The following is a 20681-nucleotide window of genomic DNA, read 5'->3' as shown; positions in this document are numbered from 1 at the left end:
CAGAAAACTAACCCTAAAACTAGCCCTAAACCTAACACTTGCCATAGCCCTAACACTAGCTCAAACCCTAACCCATACCAGAAACCTAAAACTAACCATTCCTTCACCTTAACCCTAAAATTAAATCTAAACCTAAACCTAAACTTACATCTAACCATATCCATTACCCTACCCTTATCCTAACCCTAATGATAAATGTAGCCCTAACCCTAACCCTAAACCTACCGTACTCCTAATCCTAGTCCTAATGCTGAACCTAACCCAAAACTTAGCCTTCTCCCTAACTCTAGCTCAAACCCTAATCCTTACCGTAAAAAAACCCTAGCCCAAAACCTAACCCTAATCCTAGCCCTAATCCTAATGGTAACCATAGCCCAAACCCTAACTCTAACTCTATCCATTACTGTTACCATAACCCTAAACCTAATGCTAACCCTAGATCTAACCCTAAATCTACCTTTATCCCTAGCTCTTTTTCTAACCTGAACCCTCAACCTAGCCCTAACACTTACTAAATCCATGAGCCTTACCCTTAACCTAAAGGTAAGAAAACCATAAACCTAACACTAACTCTCACCCTAGCCCTAACCCTAATACTAAACCTAACCCATAACCTAACCCTAAACCTAACCCTAGCCTAGCTTAAACCCTAACCCATATCCTAAACTTAATTCTAACACTAACCCTAGCCTTAACCATAACTCTAACCCTAACTCTAGCCCTATTCCTAAACATAATCCTAGCCCTAAACATAGCTCTAAATCGATCAATTACCCTAACAATAATCATAAATCTAATGCAAACCCTAGGCATAACCCTAACCCTACCCATTAACCTAAATCTAACATGAACCATAAACCTAACATGAAGCCTAAACCTAACCCTATCCCTTACACTAACACTAACTCTAACCCAAATGCTAATTTGATCACTAACTGTAAACCTCAACCTAATCCAAACCCAAAACCTGACCTGACTATTATAATACCCCTAGGTCTAAACCTGAACCTTACCCTAAACCTAACTCTGAATATATACCTAGCCATAAACCTTACCCTAAAACTATCCCTAAATGTAACCCTAGACCTGATATTTAGCCTTAGCCCTAATTCTTGCCATAACCCTAACAAAATGCTAGCCCTCATTCTAGACCTAAACCTAGCCTTAATCATAACCCAAACCCTAACTCTAGCCCTATCCCTAATTGTATCACTCGCTCTATATCTGAACCTAGATATGACCCCATCTCTTCCCCTAAATCTAACACTAACTCTAACCCTTGATTTAACCCTTATACTAATCCTAGACCTGATCCTAGCCCTAATTTAGAACGAACCCTAACCTTAACACTAGCACTAATACTAAGTCTGTAGCCCTAGCCCTATTCCTAGTTCTAACCCTATAACTTACCATAACACTAACACTTGCTCTACCCTTAGCCTTAACACTAGCCCTAATTCTAAACCTAGATCTAAGCATAACTCTAAATCTAACCCCATTCCTAAGACTAAACCTCATACTGAATCTAGCCCTAACACTAACGCTAATCCAAAAACTAGCCCTAACCTAGTCCTAGCCCTAAAAAATAAATAAATAAAAATAAAAAATAAAACGAGCCATAGCCCTAACTCTAACCCTTAACCTAAACCAAAACCTAACCCACACCCAGCCCTAATCCTAGCCCTAATTCCAGTCCTACCCTAACCCTAAAACTAACCTTGACCCTGACTCTGACCCTAACACTAACTCTAGCTCTCAGATCACCCTTAAATTATACCCTAAAACTACACCTACTCCTAATCCTAACCCTAAAATTAGCCCTAATCATAATCCTAGTTCTTACATTAGTCATAGCCCTAATCCTAGCCAAAACTTAACCCAAAACCTAGCACTAATCTGAGCCCCATTCCTTGTTTTAACCCTAAACCTAACCAGAGCCCTAACCATTACCCTAACCCTAACACTAACACTAAACTTGCCCTAACCCTAAACCTAAGCCTAGCCTTAATCCTAACCATAATCCTAGCCCTAATCCTAGCCCTAACCCTAGCTCTAACCCTATCCATTATCCTAATCATAACCAAAACCCTAATGCGAACCCTAGGATAACCCTAACCCTATCTCTTACCCTAACTTTATCCGTTACCCTAAACCTAACCTGAAACCTAAACCTAATCATAAACATTACCCTAACCTTATCCCTAACCCTAACGCTAATGAAAGCCCTGATCCTAAACCTTAATCTAACTCAAACCTTAATCATGACAGTGACCCTAATAATAACACTATCTCTAAACCTGAACCTAACTCTAAATCTAAACCTTACACTAGCCATAAACCAAACCCTAAAACTAACCCTAACCATTAACCTAGACCTGACATTAGCCCTAGCACTAATTTTAACCCTAACCCTAACATAAAATCTACTTCTCATTCTAGACCTAAACCTAACCCTAACCCTAGCCCTAACACTATTTTCAACCTCGCTCTAAACCTAGGTATAACATCATAACCTTACCTTATAACATCATACCTTACACTAATCCTAGTCCTAACACTATTTTGACCCTCGCTCTAAACCTAGGTATAACATCATAACCATACCTTATAATATCATACCTTACACTAATCCTAAACCTAACCCTAGCCCTAAACGTAGGCCTAGGGCTTACACTAACCCTAGCGCTAATCCTAGCACAAATTTAGTCCTAAACCTAACCCTAACTGTAACCCTAACCCTTACTCACACCCTAGCACTAACCCTAGTTCTAAATCTATCCTTTATCATAACACAAACCCTAGACCTAACCCTAGTCTCAACCCCATTCCTACTTTAGCCCTAGCCCTAAACCTAGACCTAAACCTAAACCTAAATAGAACCCTAAACCTAAGAATAAACCTCATCCTTACACTAGCCCTAGCCCTAATGCTAATTGGAACACTAGCCTTAACCCTAGCCCTAGCGCTCAAACAAAACTGAGTCATAGGCTTAACACGAATTCTTAACCTAAACTAAAACCTAAGCTTATACCTAGCCCTAACCCTAGTCCTAATTTGAGTCCTAACCCTAACTCTAAAACTTACCCTGACCCTGACTCAGATTTTAACAATAACCCTAGCTCTAAAGATCACACTAACACTAAACTTAACCCAAACAATAGACTTAGCCGTAACCCTAACCCTAACCCTAAAACTAGCCCTAATTGTAACACCAGTTCTTATAAGAGAAAAGCTAGCTCTAATCTGAGAACTAAACCTAGCTTTAAACCTAACCCTATCTTTAACCTAGACCTATACCTAACCCTAACACTAGCCATTACTCTAGCCCTAAACCTATCCCTTACCCTAAGCCAAACCCTCACCCTAATGCTACCCTAGTCGTAACCCTAATCCTTAGCCTACCCCAAACCATAACTCTATTACTACTCCTATCCCTAGCCCTCATTCTAGCTCTAACCCTAACCCAAATCCTAACCCCAATCCTGACCCTTATTCTTACCCTAACTCTAACCTTAGGATTAAACCTGACCCTAACCCTAAACTGAACCCTAACACGAGCCCTATGGGTAAACCTATACCTAAACCTAACCCTAACACTCGACCTAGAGAAAAACATAATCCTAAATCTAGCCATAATTCTTGCACTATCCCTAAACAAAAAGCTAGCCTTAGCCCTCACAATAACCCTTAACCTAACCCAAACACTATCTCTACCTCTAGACATAAACCTAGTCCTAATTCTGGCCATAACCCTAATTCAAACACTGTCCCCTCCTGTAACACAAATCCTAGCTCTAAACTTTATACTAACCAAAATCTAGCCATAAACCTAACAGTAGACCTAGCCATAACCCTAACTCTCGGTCTTCCATTACCTATAGCCCTAACATTAGCCCTAAACCTCACACAAATTCTAGCTCTAAGCTAACCCTAACCCTAACCCTAGACCTAACCCTAACCCTAACCCTTGCCTTAACCCTAACTATAGCTCAAAAACTAACTCTTACCCAAATATAACTCTAGACCTAACCCTAATCCTAACCCTAGTCCTAATCCTAACCATAACCAAGGCCAAACCCTAGTTCTAACTCTATCCATTACTCTAAACATAACCCTAACCCTAATACTAAACGTAGTTCTAAACTTAACCTTAACCCTAAACCTAAATGTCACACTAACCCTAACCATTGCCCTAGCCCTAATCATAGCTCAAACTCGAACACTTACCCTACACCTAACCCTATCACTAACCCTATGTTGGGACATTTTACCTCCCATGGAATGGCGGCCATTACTGAATGTTGGCTGAGGTGGCCTCATGGGTTAGCATTTCCATATATGTGACCTGGCTGGATTGGCGTTCACAGACTTTTAGCCCGCATGCGGGCTTTTGACCTTAGTCCTGCCGAATGGTTTAATCTGAAATCTACCTAGGCCCCTTAGTGATAGTGATGTAACTGCTCCTTATTGGTTCTTGCTACTCTCTTTTTAGTCCTTCCTATCACTATATAACCTTGTCCCTGGCACAATAAAGTTGAGATTATTGCACCTTCATGGTTGACTCATCTTCCAACTCGAATTGAGTGTACGAGCCAGGTTGGGTGGCAGGCCATGTTGCGATATTTACCCTCTCACTCAGCCCAGAAGACACTAGCTGCTCTAGTGCACTTCACTACCTTTGTTGAAGGGCGATTCCGACAGCTGGTGCTGTGAAGACGACAGGCTGCTCTCCCACATACCCTTGTCGGGGGAGCGACAACCCTAGGCTTAACCGTAACCCTAACCCTAACCCAGCCCTAATCCTAACCATAACCCTAGCCATAAACCTATCCATTACCCTAAACATAAACTTAATACAAATGCTAACACTAGGCCTAACTCTAAACCTATCTCTAACACTAACCCTATCCATTTCCTAAAACTAACCTGAACACTAAACCTAAACTTATTAATTACTCTAACCCAATCCCTAACCTTAATGCTAAATCCAGCCCTAAACCTAAACCATAACCTAAACCAAAACCCAAACAAAACACTTACACTAACAATATACCTAGCTTTAAACCAGACTCTTTCACAAAACCTAATCCAACAATAGACCTAGACATAAACCTAACCTTAACACTATCCCTAAGTGTAACCCTAACTGACATTAGCCTAACCCTAGTAAAATTAAGCTCCTATTCCTAAATACAAAGCTAACCTGAACACTGACCCTTACCCTAACACAAACCCTAGCTCTAACCATTATCCTAACCCAAAACATAGACCTAACACTAGACCTATACATAACCCTAACCTTTAAACTAGCCATAACCATAATCCTAGTTCTTACATTACCCATAGTCCTAACATTAGCCATAAACCTTCCCCAAAATCTAGCCATAAATGTAGCACTAAAACTAGCTGTAAGCATAACCCTAACCCTAGCCCTAGCCCTAACCCTCACACTTGCCTAGCTCTAACCTTAGCTCAAACTCTAACTCTTACACTAAATGTTACCCTAAACCTAACACTAAACCTTGCCCTAATCCTAACTGTTACCATAGCACAAATTCTACCTCAAATTCTATCCATTACCTTAAATATAATCCTAACACTAATGCTAACCCTAGCCCTAAATCTAATCCCAATTTTAACCATAGCCCTGACTCTAACCCTAAATCTCACCCTAGCCCTAACCATAGACACTTAACCTAAACCTAACCCTAACCCTAGTCCTAATCCTAACCTTAATCCAATCCTTAACACTAGCACTAACTCTATCCATTACCCTACACATAAGCCTATCCCAAATGCTAACCCTAGAGCTAAACCTAACACTGTTCCTAAAACTAACCCTATACATTACTCTATACCTAACATGAAGCCTAAACCTAATCTATTCATTATTTTATCCCTAACCTTAATTCTAATTTGAGCCCTAACCCTAAGTCTTCACCTCAAGTAAACCTTAACTTGGACTTTGACCCTAATAATACACCCAGCTCTAAACCTGACCCTTACCCTAAACCTAACCCTTACACTAGACCTAACCATAAACCTAATTCTAAACATAACCCTAAACCTGATATTAGTTCTAGCCCTAATTTTAGCCCTTACCCTAACACAAAACCTAGACCTCATCCTAGCCCTAAACCTAGCCTTAATCCTATTCCAAAACCTCACCCTGTCTCTATCCCTAATTTTAATCCTCGACCTAGCCCTGAACCAAACTATAACCCCATCACATCCCCTAAAACTAACCCTAAACCTTGCAATTACACAAAACCTAACCCTAGCCTTAACCATAGGCCTAACACTAACCCTAGCGCTAATCCTAGTCCTAATTTAGCCCTAAACCTAACCCTACCCCTAACCCTAGTCCTAAGACTAACTCACTCTCACCCTAGCCCTATTTCTATTTCTAACCCTATCCTTTACCTTAGCCCTAACCTTAGCCCTCACCGTAGCCATAGCCCTAACACTAGATCTAAACATAACTCTAAATCTAACCCTAAACTTAAGCCTAAACCTCATCCTACCACTAGCCCTAATACCATTGCTAATCCTAAAACTAGCCCTAACCCTAGCCCTAGCCCTAAAATAAAACTTAGCCATTGCTCGAACCCTAAACCTTAACCTAAACCAAACCCTAATCCTACAACTAGTCGTAACCCTAGCTCTAATTCACGTCCTAGGCCTAAAACTAACCCTAATCATAAACCTAGTTCTTACATTGGCCTAAGCCCGAACTCTAGCCTTAACCCTAAAACAAAAATAGCCCTAATTCAAGCCCTAATACTAGATTTATCCCTAACACTAACCCTAACCCTAGTAATAAACCTAATCCTAAGTCTAGCCCTAACTGTATCCCTTACCCTAAGCCAAACCCTATCAATAATGCTAACCCTAATCCTAATCCTAATCCTTAGCCTAACCCAAACCCTAACCATATTACTAGTCTTAACCCTACCACTCATTCTAGCTCCAAATCTAACCCCAAACCTAACACTAACCTTATTCTGACAATAACACTAATTATAGTTTTAAACCTGAACCTAACCCTAAACTGAACCCTGAAAAAAGCCTTATAGTAACCTTACACCTAAACCTAACCCTAAAAATAGCCCTAGACCTAAAACTAATGCTAAATCTAGTGATAACTCTAGCCTTAGACCTAAACAAAAACTTAGTCCTAGCCCTAACAATAACCCTTACCCTAAAAAAAAAAAAAACATAATCCTACCCCTAAACCTAACCTTGTCCTAATTCTGGATTTCACCTTAACCCTAACTCTAATCTGAACAATGACCCTGTTTTAACAGTAAACATATCTCTAAACCTGAGCCTAAACTACATCTAAACCTAACACTACACCTAGCCATAACTATAACCCTAAAACTGCCCTAATCATAACCTTAGTTCTATATTACCCATAGCCCTAACCCTAAGCTTAACCTAACACAAAACCTAGATCTTATCCTAGGCCTAAACCTAGCCTTAAGCATTACCCTAAAACAAACGGTAGCCCTAACCCTACACTAACCATCGCCTTAGTCCTAACCCTGGCTAAAAACCTAACCCTTACCCTAAATATAAACCTACACCTATCCTTAAATCTAACCCTAAACCTAGCCCTAATCTTAATTTTAACTCTAGCACTAAACCTAGCTCTAAAGATACCCATTACCCTAAACATAACCCTAACTCTATTGATAACCCTAGGCCTAACATTAACCCTAAACCTAACCAGAAAACTAATTCTAGACCAAACCCTAAACCTCACCCTCACCATAAACCTAACTCTAGCACAAATCCTAACTCTTACCATAAACCTAACCATAACCATAGCCCTAACTCTAAGCCTAATCTTCAATATAACTCTAACCATGAACTTAAACCTTCATCTAATCGTATCCATTACCCTAACCCTAACACTACCCCTAATGATGACCATAGCCCTAATCCTAACCCTAACCCTAACCGTACTGTAATCTTATCCCTAGACCTAACCCTAAAACTTACCTTCACCTTAGCCCTAAACCTAGCTTAAAACCCAACCCTTACACTAAACATAACCCTAAACCTAACCCTACATAGAACCCTAACCGTAACCCTAAATCAGTACTTATTTCTAACCATAATCCTAGCCCTAAACTTACCTGTAACCCTATCCATTATCCTAACCATAAACCTTACCCTAATGCTAACTCTAGACCTAACCCTAACCCTATCGTGAACCCTAACCTTATCAATTATGCTAAACCTAAACTGAACCCTAAACAAAAACCTATCATTACCCTAACCCTGAACCTAAAGCTAATTAGAGACCTAACCCTAAACCCTAAACTCAAAGAAACTCTAACCCTGAACCTTACCCTAATAATTCCCCTAGCTCTAAACCTGACCCTTACCCTAAATCTAACCCTTACACTAGACCTAGCCATAAAACATTCTAAAACTATTCCAAACCTTAATCCAAGACCTGATATTAGCACTAGCCCTAAGCCTAGCCCTAACCCTAACAAAAACCCCAGCCCTTATCCTAGCCCTAAATCTAGCCTTAATTCTAAACCTAACCCTACCTTAGGCCTAACCATAACACTAACCCTAGCCCTAATCTTAGCCCTAATTTATGTCTATCCCTAACCTTAGCCCTAACTCTAGCCCTAAGACCAATTCTAACTCTCACCCTTGCCCCATCCCTAGTTCTAACAATATCTATTACTGGAACAATAATCCTAGCACTAACCCTAGCCCTATCCTTAGCCCTAGCCCTTATCTAGATCTATCTCTAACTCTAAATCTACCTTTAAACCTAAGTCTAAACCTAAACCTAACATTAGCCCTAACCATAATGCTAATCCTAAAACTAGCTGTAATCCTAGCCCTAGCCCTAAAACAAAACCCAGACATAGCCCTAAACCTAACCCTAACCTAAACCAAACTCTAAGCCTAACCCTAAACTTAGCCCTAATTCTAGTTTTAAGCTGAACCCTAAAACTAACCCTGACCCTGAATCTGACCATAACACTAACCCTACCTCTAAACATCACCCTAACCCTAAACCTAAACTTAACACTAGACCTAGCCCCAACCCTAAACCTAAATTTAGCCCTTAATATAACCCTGGTACTTACATTAGCCATAACCCTAACCCTAACGTAACATAAAACCTAGCCCTAATTCAAGCCCTAACCCAAGCTTTAACCCTAACACTAACCCTAACCCTAGCCCTAATTATAATCTTAACCCTAGCCCTAACCCTAGCTCTAACCATATCTATCACCATAACTATAACCCTAAAACGAATGCTATCCCTAGGCCTAAACCTAAACTGATCCCTAATCCAAACACTATCCATTACCTTAAACCAAACCTAAACACTAAACCTCAACCTATCATTACCCTAACCCTAACCTTAATGCTAATTCAAGTCCTAAATTTAAACCATAACCTATACCAAACACTAACCAAGGCCCTGACCCTAATAATACCCCTGGCTCTAAACCTGACCTAAAACAAAATATAACCCTTATACTACCTGTATCCATAAAACTAACCCTAAAACTATTTTAAAGATAACCCTAGACCTGATATTAATCCTAGCCCTAATCTTAGCCCTACCCTAAAACAAACCCTAGCCCTCATCCTAGCTCTATAACCAGCCTTAATCATATACCTAACACTAACCATAGGCCTAGCCCTAATTCTAACCTTTCTCCTACTTCTAAAACTACCTATAATGCCAATCCTTACCCTAAACTTAACACTAACCCTAAACCTAATGTTAGGCCTAAGCTGAGCTATAACTCTAGCCCTAATTCTAGCCCTAATTTAACCATATCCCTAACCCTAACCCTAGCCCTAAGACTAACTCTAACTTTCACACTAGCCCTAACCCTAGTTCTAACCCTAGCCATAAAACTTGCCCTGTCCTTATTCCTAGCCATAACACTAGATCTATCCCTAACTCTAAATCTAACAGTAACTCTAAGCCTAAGCCTAACATAAACACTAGACCTAACCTTAATGCAACTCGTAAAACTAGCCCTAACCCTGACCCTAACAGTAAATCAAAATCAAGCAATAGCCCTAATACTAAACCATAATTTAAACCAAAACCTAATACTAAACCTAGACCTAATCCTAGCCCTAATTCGAATCCTAATATTATGCTTAATAGTATCCCTGACTCGGACTCATATCCTAACATTCACCCTAGCTCTAAACACCATCCTAACCTTAAACCAAACACTTAAAGTAACACTAGCCATAATTGGAGTCCTAAACCTAACCTTAAAAATAACCCTGACCCTGACTTTTAATCTAACACTAACACTATCTCTAAATATCACCCTAACGTTAAACCTAATCCTAACACTAGAGGTCTAACCCCTAACCATAACCCTAAAACTAACACTAATTGTAACCCTAGTTCTTACATTAGCCATTACTCTAACCCTAGCCCTAATACTAACACAAAAACTAGCCCTAATCTATTAGAGCTCTAAACCTAGCTTTAACGGAACACTAGCTCTAACCCTAGCTCTAACACTATACATTACCCTAAGCCAAACGCTAATACTAATTTTAATCCTAATTCTAACCCTAATCCTTAACCTAATCCTAATGCTAATCCTATTACTAATCCTAACCCTAGCCCTCATTCTAGCACTAACCATAACCCAAACCCTAATCCTAACTCTGACCCTTATTCTGACCCTAACACTAATCGTAGGTCTAAACCTGAATTTAACCTTAAAAAAATTCTAGCTCTAGCCCTCCTGGTAACCTTATACCTAAACCTAACCCTAACACTAGCCCTAGACCTAAACCTAATCCTAAATCTAGCCATAACTCTAGGCCTAGATGTAAAGAAACACCTAGACGTAGCCCTAATAATAACCCTTAGCCTAAACCAAACACTAACTCTTCCCCTAGACCTAACCCTAGTCCTAATTCTGGCTTTAATTCTAACCATCATCCTAATCTGAACACTGATCCTGACACTAACACTAACCCTAGCTCTAAACATCACCCTAACCCTGAAACTATACAAAGCCCTAACGTTACCCTAAAACTAGCCCTAATCATAATAAGTTCTTAATTTAGCCATAGCCATAACCTATTATAAAATCTAGCCCTAATCCAAGCCCTACCCTATCTTTAACCCTAAAGCTAACCCTAACGCTAACCATAGCCCTAACCCTAAGCCTAAGCCTAACCTTAGACCGAATTCTAAGCAGAACCCTAGGCCTAACCCTAGCTCTAACCCTATCCATTACCCTAAAGATAACCCTAAACCTTATGCTAACCCTTGGCCAAACCCTAATCCTATGCCCATCCCTAATCCTATCCATTTACCTAAACCTAACTTGAACCCTAAATCTTAAACTATTGTTAAACTATCACTAAATCTAATGCTAATTACAGTCCTATCCATAAACCATAACCCTACCTAAACCCTCACCCTGATCCTAATAATACCCTAGCTCTAAACCTGACCCTAACCATATACCTAACCCTTACCATAGACCTAGATATAAAACTAACCCTAAAACTATACCTAAAGCTAACCCTAGACCAGACATTAGCCCTAGATCTAATTCTAGTCATAACTCTAACACAAACCTTAAACCACATCTGTGACATAATCCTCATCTTCAACATAAACCTAACCCTAACCCTAATTCTAACGCTCACCCTAATCCAAACCCTAATGCTAAACCTAGCCCTAACCCTAGGCCTAACTCTAACATTAACACTTGCCCTAATCCCAGATCTAAACCTAGCCTTAGTCCTAACCCTAAGTCTAACCTTAGACCTAACCCTAACACTAACCCTAGCCCTAATCTTAGCCCTAACCCTATTCATAATGCTAACCCTATCCATTATCCTAACCCTAAACATAATCCTAATGCTAATTTGAGCCCTAACCCTAAACCTTAACCTATCCCTAACACTAAACATATCCCTAGCCCTAAGACTAACTATAACTCTTGCCTTAGACCTATAGGGTAGCTCTAACCTTTTCCCTTACTATCACCCTAAACCTAGACCTAATCTTAGCCCTAACCCTAGCCCTAGTCCTAAAACAAAACCGAGTCATAGCCCTAATCCTAACCCTTAACCCAAACAAAACCCTAACCTTACACGTAGCCCTAACCCTATCCCTAATTCTAGTCCTAACCCTAACCTGAAAACTAACCCTGACCTTTACTCTGACCCTAACACTAAACCTAGCTCTAAAATTATTGTAACTGTAAATCTAACCCTAACACTAGACCTAGCCTTAATGCTAACCTTTTAACTAGCACTAATCATAACCTTACTTCGTACATTAGCCATAGTCTTAATCCTAGCCCTAACCTAACCCAAATCCTACACTTTATCAGAGTCTTTATTCTAGTTTTAAACCTTAACTTAAACCTAACACTAACCCCCCAAAAATCCCTAATTCTATTCATAACCCTAGCCCTAAAATTAGGTTTAACTCTATCCATTACCCTAATGATAGCCCTAACCCTTATGCTAACCCTAGGCCTAACCCTAACCCTATCCATTACACTAAACCACAACTAAACCCTAAACCTAACCCTTTCATTACCCTAACACTAAATCTAATGCTAATTTGAGCCCCAAACTTAAGCCCTAAACTAACCCAAACCCTAACCTTGATTCTGACCATAATAATAACCCTAGATCTAAAACTGATGCTTATCTTAAAACTAACACTTACACTGGACCAAAACATAAACCTAACACTAAATGTATCCCTAATTGTAACCCTAGACCTGACATTAGACGTAGACCTAATACTAGCCCTGAACCTAATACAAACACTTGCCCTCATACAAAAAAAAAAACTTGCCCTAATTCAAGCTCTAAACCTAGCTTTAACCCTAACCCTAACTCTATCCTTATCTCTTACCCTAAGAAAAACTCTAACCCTAAGGGTAACCCTAGAACTATTCCTAATTATTAGGCTAACCAAAATCCAAACCCTTTTAATAGTCCTGACTCTTGCCCTCATTCTAGCTCTAATCTTATCACAAACCATAATGCTAACCCTGACCCTTATTCTGACACAAACAATAACCCTAGGTCTAAACCTGAACCTAAGCATAGAGCAAACCCTAACACTGGCCCTACCGGTAACCTTATAATTAAACCTAACCCTAACCCTAGCACTAAGACTAACTCTAACTCTCACACTAGCCCTACCCCTAGTTCTAACCCTATTCCTTACTGTTACCCAAAACCTAGCACTAAACATAGCACTGATGATTGCCATAACCTTACTCCTTGCCCTAACCCTATTTCTAACCTTAACTCTAAAACTAACCCTAACCCTAAGCCTAAGCCTAAAACTACCACTAGCCCTAATGCTAATGTTAATTGTAAAACTAGCCCTAACCCTAACTCTAGCAGTAAAATAAACCTGAGCAATGGCCCTACCCCTAAACCTTAACTTAAACCACTCTAAAACTACATCTAGACCTAACCCTAAACCTAAATTCGACTCCTAACCCTGAAACAGAGTCATATCCTAATGCTCACCCTAGCTCTAGACCCCATCCTAACCTTAAACAAAAACCTAACAGTAACCCTATCACTAATTTGAGTCTTAAACCTAACCCTGACCCTGACTCATATCCTAACACTGACCCTATCTCTAAATATCACCCTAACTTTAACCTAACCCTAACACTAGACCTATCCCTAACCCTAACCCTAAAACTAACCCTAATTGTAACCCTAGTTCTAACATTAGCCAATGCTCTAACCCTAGCCCTAACCCTAACACAAAAACAAGCCCTAATCCAAGCTCCACACCTAGCTTTAACCCTACCCTAACTCTAACCCTAACCCTAGCTCTAAACTTATCCCTTACGCTAAGCAAAACCCTAACCCTAATGGTAACCCTAGAACTATCCCTAATCCTTAGGCTAATCAAAATCCTAACCCCATTAATAGTTCTGACCCTAGCACTCATTCTAGCTCTAATCCTGTCCCAAACTCTAATGCTAACCCTGACCCTTATTCTGACCCTAACACTAAACTTAGGTCTAATCCTGACTCTAACGCTAGACCAAACTCTAACACTGGCACTACTGATAAACTTATTCATAAACTTAACTCTACCACTAGCCTTAGACCTAAATATAATCCTAAATCTAGCCTTAACTCTAGCCCTAGACCTAAACAAAAACCTAGTCCTAGCCCTAACAATAACCCTTACCCTAACCCAAACAATACCCCTACCCCTAGACTAAACCTAGTCCTAATTATGGCTGGAACCCTAACCCTAACTTTAACCTACACACTGACCAGAATTTAAAAGGAAACCTACCTCTAAACTTCACCCTAACTGAAAGTATAATCCTAACACTAGACCTAGCCATAACCCTAACCCTAAAAATAGGCCTACTCATATTCCTAGTTCTTAAATTACCAACAGCCCTAACCCTAGGCCTAAACCTAACAGAAAACCTAGAACTAATCCTAGGCCTTAACCTAGCCCTAAGCATAACCCTAACCCTAACCCTAGTCCTAATCCTAATTTAAACCTAGCCTTAGTCCCAACCCTAGCTCAAACCCTAATGCCAATTTGAGCACTAACCCTAAACTCAAACATAAACCAAACCCTAACTCTGAACATGACCCTAATAATTCCCCTAGCTCTAAACCTGACCCTTACCCTAACCCTATCCCTTACACTAGGCCTAATGGTAACAACCTGACATAAGCCCTAGCCATAATACTAGCCCTAACCCTAAAACAAACCCTAGCCCTTACCTTAGCCCTAAACATAGCCTTAATCATAACCCTAACCCTAAACCTGGGCTTAACCCTAACACTAACCCTAGCCCAAATCTTAGCCCTAATTAACCCATATTCCCTAACCCTAATCCTAACCTAGCCCTAAGACTAAGTCTAACTCTCACACTTGCCCTAAAAATAGTTCTAACCCTATCCCTTACGGGAACCCTTATCCTAGCTCTAACCCAAGGCCTAACCCTAGATATAACCTTAAATCTAAGTGTAATCCTAACCATAAGCCTAAACCTAAACCTAACACTAGCCCTAACCCTAACCCCAATGCTAATCCTAAAACCAGTCCTAACTCTAGCACTAGGCCTAATACAAAACCAAGTCATAGCCCTAACCCTGACCCTTAATCTCAACCAAACCTTAACCCTACCACTAGCCCTAACCGTAGCCCTAATTTGAGTTTTAAGCTGAAAACTAAAACTAACACTGAACCTGACCTAACTCTAAACCTAGCTCTAAACATCACTATAACCCTAAACTTAAATCTAACACTAGACTTAGCCCTAACCCTAACCATAAAACTAGCCTTAATCATAACCCTAGTACTTATATTAGACATAACAATAACCCTAGCCTTACCCTAACCCACAACCTAGCCCGAATCTCTGCCCTAACCCTAGCTTTAACCCTAACCCTAAACTTAACCCTAACACTAGCACTAGTTGTAACCATAACCCCAGCCATAACCTTAGTTCTAACACTATCCATTACCCTAACCATAAACCTAACCCTAATGCTAACCCTAGGCTTAAACCTAACCCGATCTCTACTCATAACCCTATCCATTACCCTAAACCTAACCTGAAACCTAAACCTAAACCTATCATTAACCTAAATTTAACCCTAATGCTAATTCGAGCCCTAACAGAAAATCTTAAATTATCCCAAACACTAATAATGACCCTGACCCTAATAATTTTCTTAGCTCTAAACCTGACCCTTTCCTTAAACCTACCATTACACTAGATGTAGCCATAAACCTAACCGTAAAACTATCTTTAACCATAATGCTGGATTTTAAATTACCCCTAGCCGTAACCGAAACCATAACCTAAGTTTTAACCCTAATTCTAACTCTTTCCCTAACCCTAAACCTTGCTATACCCTATCCCTTACCCTAAACCTAACCATAAACCTAAATCTAACCATTACCCATCGCCCTAACCAAAGGCCTAATAATAACACCAAGCCTAGCACTAATCTTACCCCTTATTTAGTCCTATCCAAAACCTAACCAATCCCTAAGACTAACTCTTGCCCTAGCCCTATCGCTAGTACTATCCTTAGTCCTAGCCCTAATCCTAACTTTAAATTTAAACTGTAAACATAAACCTAAACCAAATTCTAACATAGTCCTAACAATAATGCTAATCCTAAAATTTGAACTACCCTTAGCCCTAGTCATAAAACAAAACCAAGCCAGAGCCCTAACACTAACCCTTATTCTAAACCAAACTCTAACTCTATAATTAGCCCTAACACTAGACCTAGCTCGAAACCTGACCCTAACCCAAAACGTAGAACTAACACTAGACTTAGGCATAACCCTAACCCTAAAACTAGTCCAAAACATAACCCTAGCTCTTACATTACCCATAGTTCTAACCCTAGCCCTAAACCTAACATAAAACCTAGCTCTAATCCTAGGCTTAAACATAGTCCTAGGCATAACCCTAACCTTAATCATAGCCCTAACACTAACTCTAACCTTAAACCATGTCTTAGACCTAACCCTAGCTCAAGGAAAACCCTTTCACTAAACATAGCACTAGACCCATCCTAAACCCTAACCCTAATTCTAGCTCTAATCCTAACTTTAATCCTAGCCCAAACTTTAGATCTAACCCTAACCATAACCCTTACACTAACCCTAATTATAACCCTAACCCTAACACTAAACCTAACCTTAAACATAAATGTAACCCTAGACCTAACCCCAAACCTAACACTTGCAATAGACCTAACCTGAGCTGAAACATTAAACCTTACACTAAACCGGATCCTAACATTAGTCCTAACCCATACACCAACCCTAACCCTAACCCTTCTTCTAATATTATCCATTACCCTAAACTTAACCCTAACTCTAATTAAAACCCTAGCCATAACCTAACCCTAAACCAAACCATAACCTTAAACATAACCCTAGACCTAATATTAAACCTAACCCTCACCCTAGCTTTAACCCTATCTCAAACATTAACCTATACTCTAACCTACCCATAACCCTAGCCCTGATCCTAACACTTAACCTAACCCTAATATTTACACTAAACCAAATCCTAGCCCTATCCTTAATCCTAACCCTAATCCTAGACTTAATCCAAACCATAATCTAGCCCTAACCCAAGCTCTAAACCTATTCATTATACTAAACATAACCCTAACCCTAATGCTAACCCTAACCCTATCAATAAACCTAACCCATTCTTTACCCTAAACCTTAACTGAAACCTAAATCTAACCATATCCATTACCCTAACCCTAAACTTAAACCTACCCCTAACTCAAGCCTTAACTAAACTTTTTCCTAAACCAAATGCCAACCCTGACTCTAACCCTAATAAAACCGGTAGCGTTAAACCTGACCCTTACACTAAATGTAACTCACTAGAACTAGGCATAAAATAATCTTAAAACTATCCCTAACCATAACCCTAGACCTGACATTGGACCTAGCCCTAGTCCTAGCTCTAAACCTAACAGAAACCCTAGCCATTATTCTAGCCCTAAACCTTCCTTAATAATACACTGAACACTAACCCTAAACCTAATCCTAATTCTAACCCTCATCCTAGACCTAAAGCTAGCTATAATATCACCCATTCCTCTAAACTTAACCTTGACCCCAATGCTATCCCTAAACCTAGCTCTACCCCTAGGCCTAACCCTAACACTAACCATAGACCTAATCCCAGTCCTAATTTAGCTGTAACCTTAACCCTTACCTAATCCTTGTACTAAGTTTAAAACTAACTCTCTTCCATCCGTATCCCTAGTACTAACCCTATCCCTTCCGGAACCCTAACCTAGACCTAAACCTAAAACTAAATCTAACCCTAACCCTAATCCTAAACCTCATCCTAACACCAGCTCAAACTCTAACACCAATCCAAAATCTAACCCTAACACTAGCCCTAGCCTTAAAACAAGACTGAGCCATAGCCCTAACCCTAAACTTTAACTTAAACCAAATCCTAACTCTACACCTAGCCCTAAGTTTAGCCCTAAATGGAGCCCTAACCCTAACTCTAAAACTAACCCTCACCCTGACTTTGACCCTAACACTCAACCTAGTTCTATACATCGCCCTCACCCTAAACCTATGCTTTGCATGCTTCAGCAGAGAGCTACATTCACAAGGAACAAATCAGAAAGTGCCCACAGAGAACTGATTGAGTGTGTGAAGTTTCAAGCAACTAACACCAACCCTGTTTGTTATCCAGCTTCATTTCCAATTTCACATATAAGTCAAGATGAAGTGAAACCTTAAAACCCAACTGTTTCTGACAGTTAACCATGAACAAAGAAGGCCCAAACATGGGAATATAGTAAGGCTAGGTAAAAGATGAATCCTTGCTTGTATCAAAGAAATTTGAACAAAACTAACTCTAACACCAACACTAATTCTAAGCCTACCCCTAATCCTAAACCTAACCCTAACCCTAACCTGTTTAGAGAACGTTTAATCATAGAAGACCCAAACTTGTGGTGCCTAGTAGGGAAAAGTAACAGATGAATCCTTCCCAGTATATAAAAAAACTCTGACAAAATAATTGGGGGAGATGTTTCAGTGCATACCTATTTCTCCTGTTTTTTTTCTAAAATGCTCCTGGAAAATGTTCTTTTCATTGACATAGCTTTGGAAAACTTTGATTAGGAAGAAACCAGAAATTGCCCACAGAGAACTGATTGAGTGTGTGAAATTTCAAGCAGCTAAAACCAACCCTGTTTGGTTACCAGCTCCATTTCCATTGACCATATAGGACAACTTGAAGTGAAACTTTAAAATACAAACTGTTCCTGACAGTGAACAATTGCAATTAGAAGGCCCAAAACTGGGGAACATAATAAGACTGGGTAAAAGAGAAATCCTGCCCAGTATCAAAGAAATTTGAACAAAAATAACTCTAACTCAACACTAGTTATAACTCTAGTCCTAACTCTAACACTAACCCTAAAGCTATCCTGTTTATAGAGCTTTGATCATACAAGTCCCAAACATGGGGAACCCAGTGCAGCAAGCTAGCAGATGAATCCTGTGCAATATCAAACAAATCTTACCAAATAATTGGGGGGAGGAAGTTCAAGACATGGATATTTTCCTGATTTCTCATAAAGTTCTCTCAGATAAAGTTTTTTTTTAATGCTTGTGCTTAGAGCTACTTTCACAAGGAAGAAACCACAGAGTGTCCACAGAGAACAGATTGAGTGTGTGAAGTTTCAAGCAGCTAGCACAAGCCCTGTTTGATTTCTAGCTGCATTTCCATTTATCTGTATAAGTTCAAATGAAGTGAAACCTTAAAACTCAAACTGTTCCTGACAGTGAACCTTGAATCAAGAAGGCCCCCAAACTGGTGAACATAGTAAGGCTAGGTAAAAGATGACTCCTGCCCAATATCAAAGAAATGTGAACAAAACAAACTCTAACCCTAGCACTCGCTCTAACCCTAGCCCTAACCCAAACCATAAAACTAACACTAACCTGTTTAGAGAACCTTTGATAATAGAAGTTCCAATCTTGTGGAGACTGGTGGGGCAAGCTAACAGATGGATGCTGTGCAATATCAAAGAAAACTAACAAAATGACTTGGGGAGATCGTTCAGTACATGCATATTTTCCTGTTATCTCCTAAAGTGCTCTCAGATAAAGTTTTTTTTTTTTTGCATGCTTTAGCTTTGGGATGCTTTCACAAGGAAGAAATCAGAGAGTACTGACAGGGAATTGATTGAGTATGTGAAGTTTCAAGCAGCTAGAACCAACACTGATTGATTTAGAGCTCCATTTCCATTTACCCATAGAGATCAAAATGAAGTGAACGCTTAAAACGTACAATGTTCCTGACAGTGAACACTTGAACTGAGAAGGTCCAAAACTGGGGAACTTAACAAGGGTAAGGAAAAGATTAATACTGCCCAGTATCAAATAAATTTTAACAAATCTAACTGTATCTCTAATGCTAGATTTGACTCTATTCCCAACACTAACACTAAGCTGTTTAGAGAACCTATGATCATAGAAGTCCCAAAATTGGGTATCCTAGTGGGGCAAGCTAGTAGATGAATCCTGCACAGTATCAAAGAAATATGACCAAATAATTGGGAAGGTATTTCAATATATTTATATTTCCCTCTTTTCTCCTAAAGTGCTCTTGGATAAACTTGCTTTGCATGCTTCAGCTTAGAGGTACATTCACAAGGAACAAACCAGAGAGTGCCCATAGAGAACTTATTGAGTATGTGTAGTTTGAAGCAGCTAGCACCAATCCTGTTTGATTTCTAGCTCCAATTCATTTTGGTCAAAAAGAAGTGAAACCTTAAAATAGAAACTGTTCCTGGAAGTGAACCATTGAATCTTGAAGGCCCATACTTGGGGAGCCTACTAAGGCTAGGTCAAGGATGAATCCTGTACAGTATCAAAGTTATCCGACCTATAAAATTCAAAGCTCTTTCAGTACATGTGTATTCTGCTGGCTCCTAAAGCACTCAAAAATAAAGCAGTTTCTTTCTACTTCAGCTTAGGGCTACTTCCACAGGAAACAAACCAGAGAATCCTCACTGAGAACTGATTGAGAGTGTGATGATTTAAGTAGCTAGCCCAAACCCTGTTTGATTTCCTGCTTCATTTGCATTCACCCCTA

Source organism: Callospermophilus lateralis, chromosome X (assembly GCF_048772815.1).
Source record: "Callospermophilus lateralis isolate mCalLat2 chromosome X, mCalLat2.hap1, whole genome shotgun sequence".
Lineage (NCBI taxonomy): Eukaryota > Metazoa > Chordata > Mammalia > Rodentia > Sciuridae > Callospermophilus > Callospermophilus lateralis.
This window is presented reverse-complemented; position numbering follows the sequence as displayed.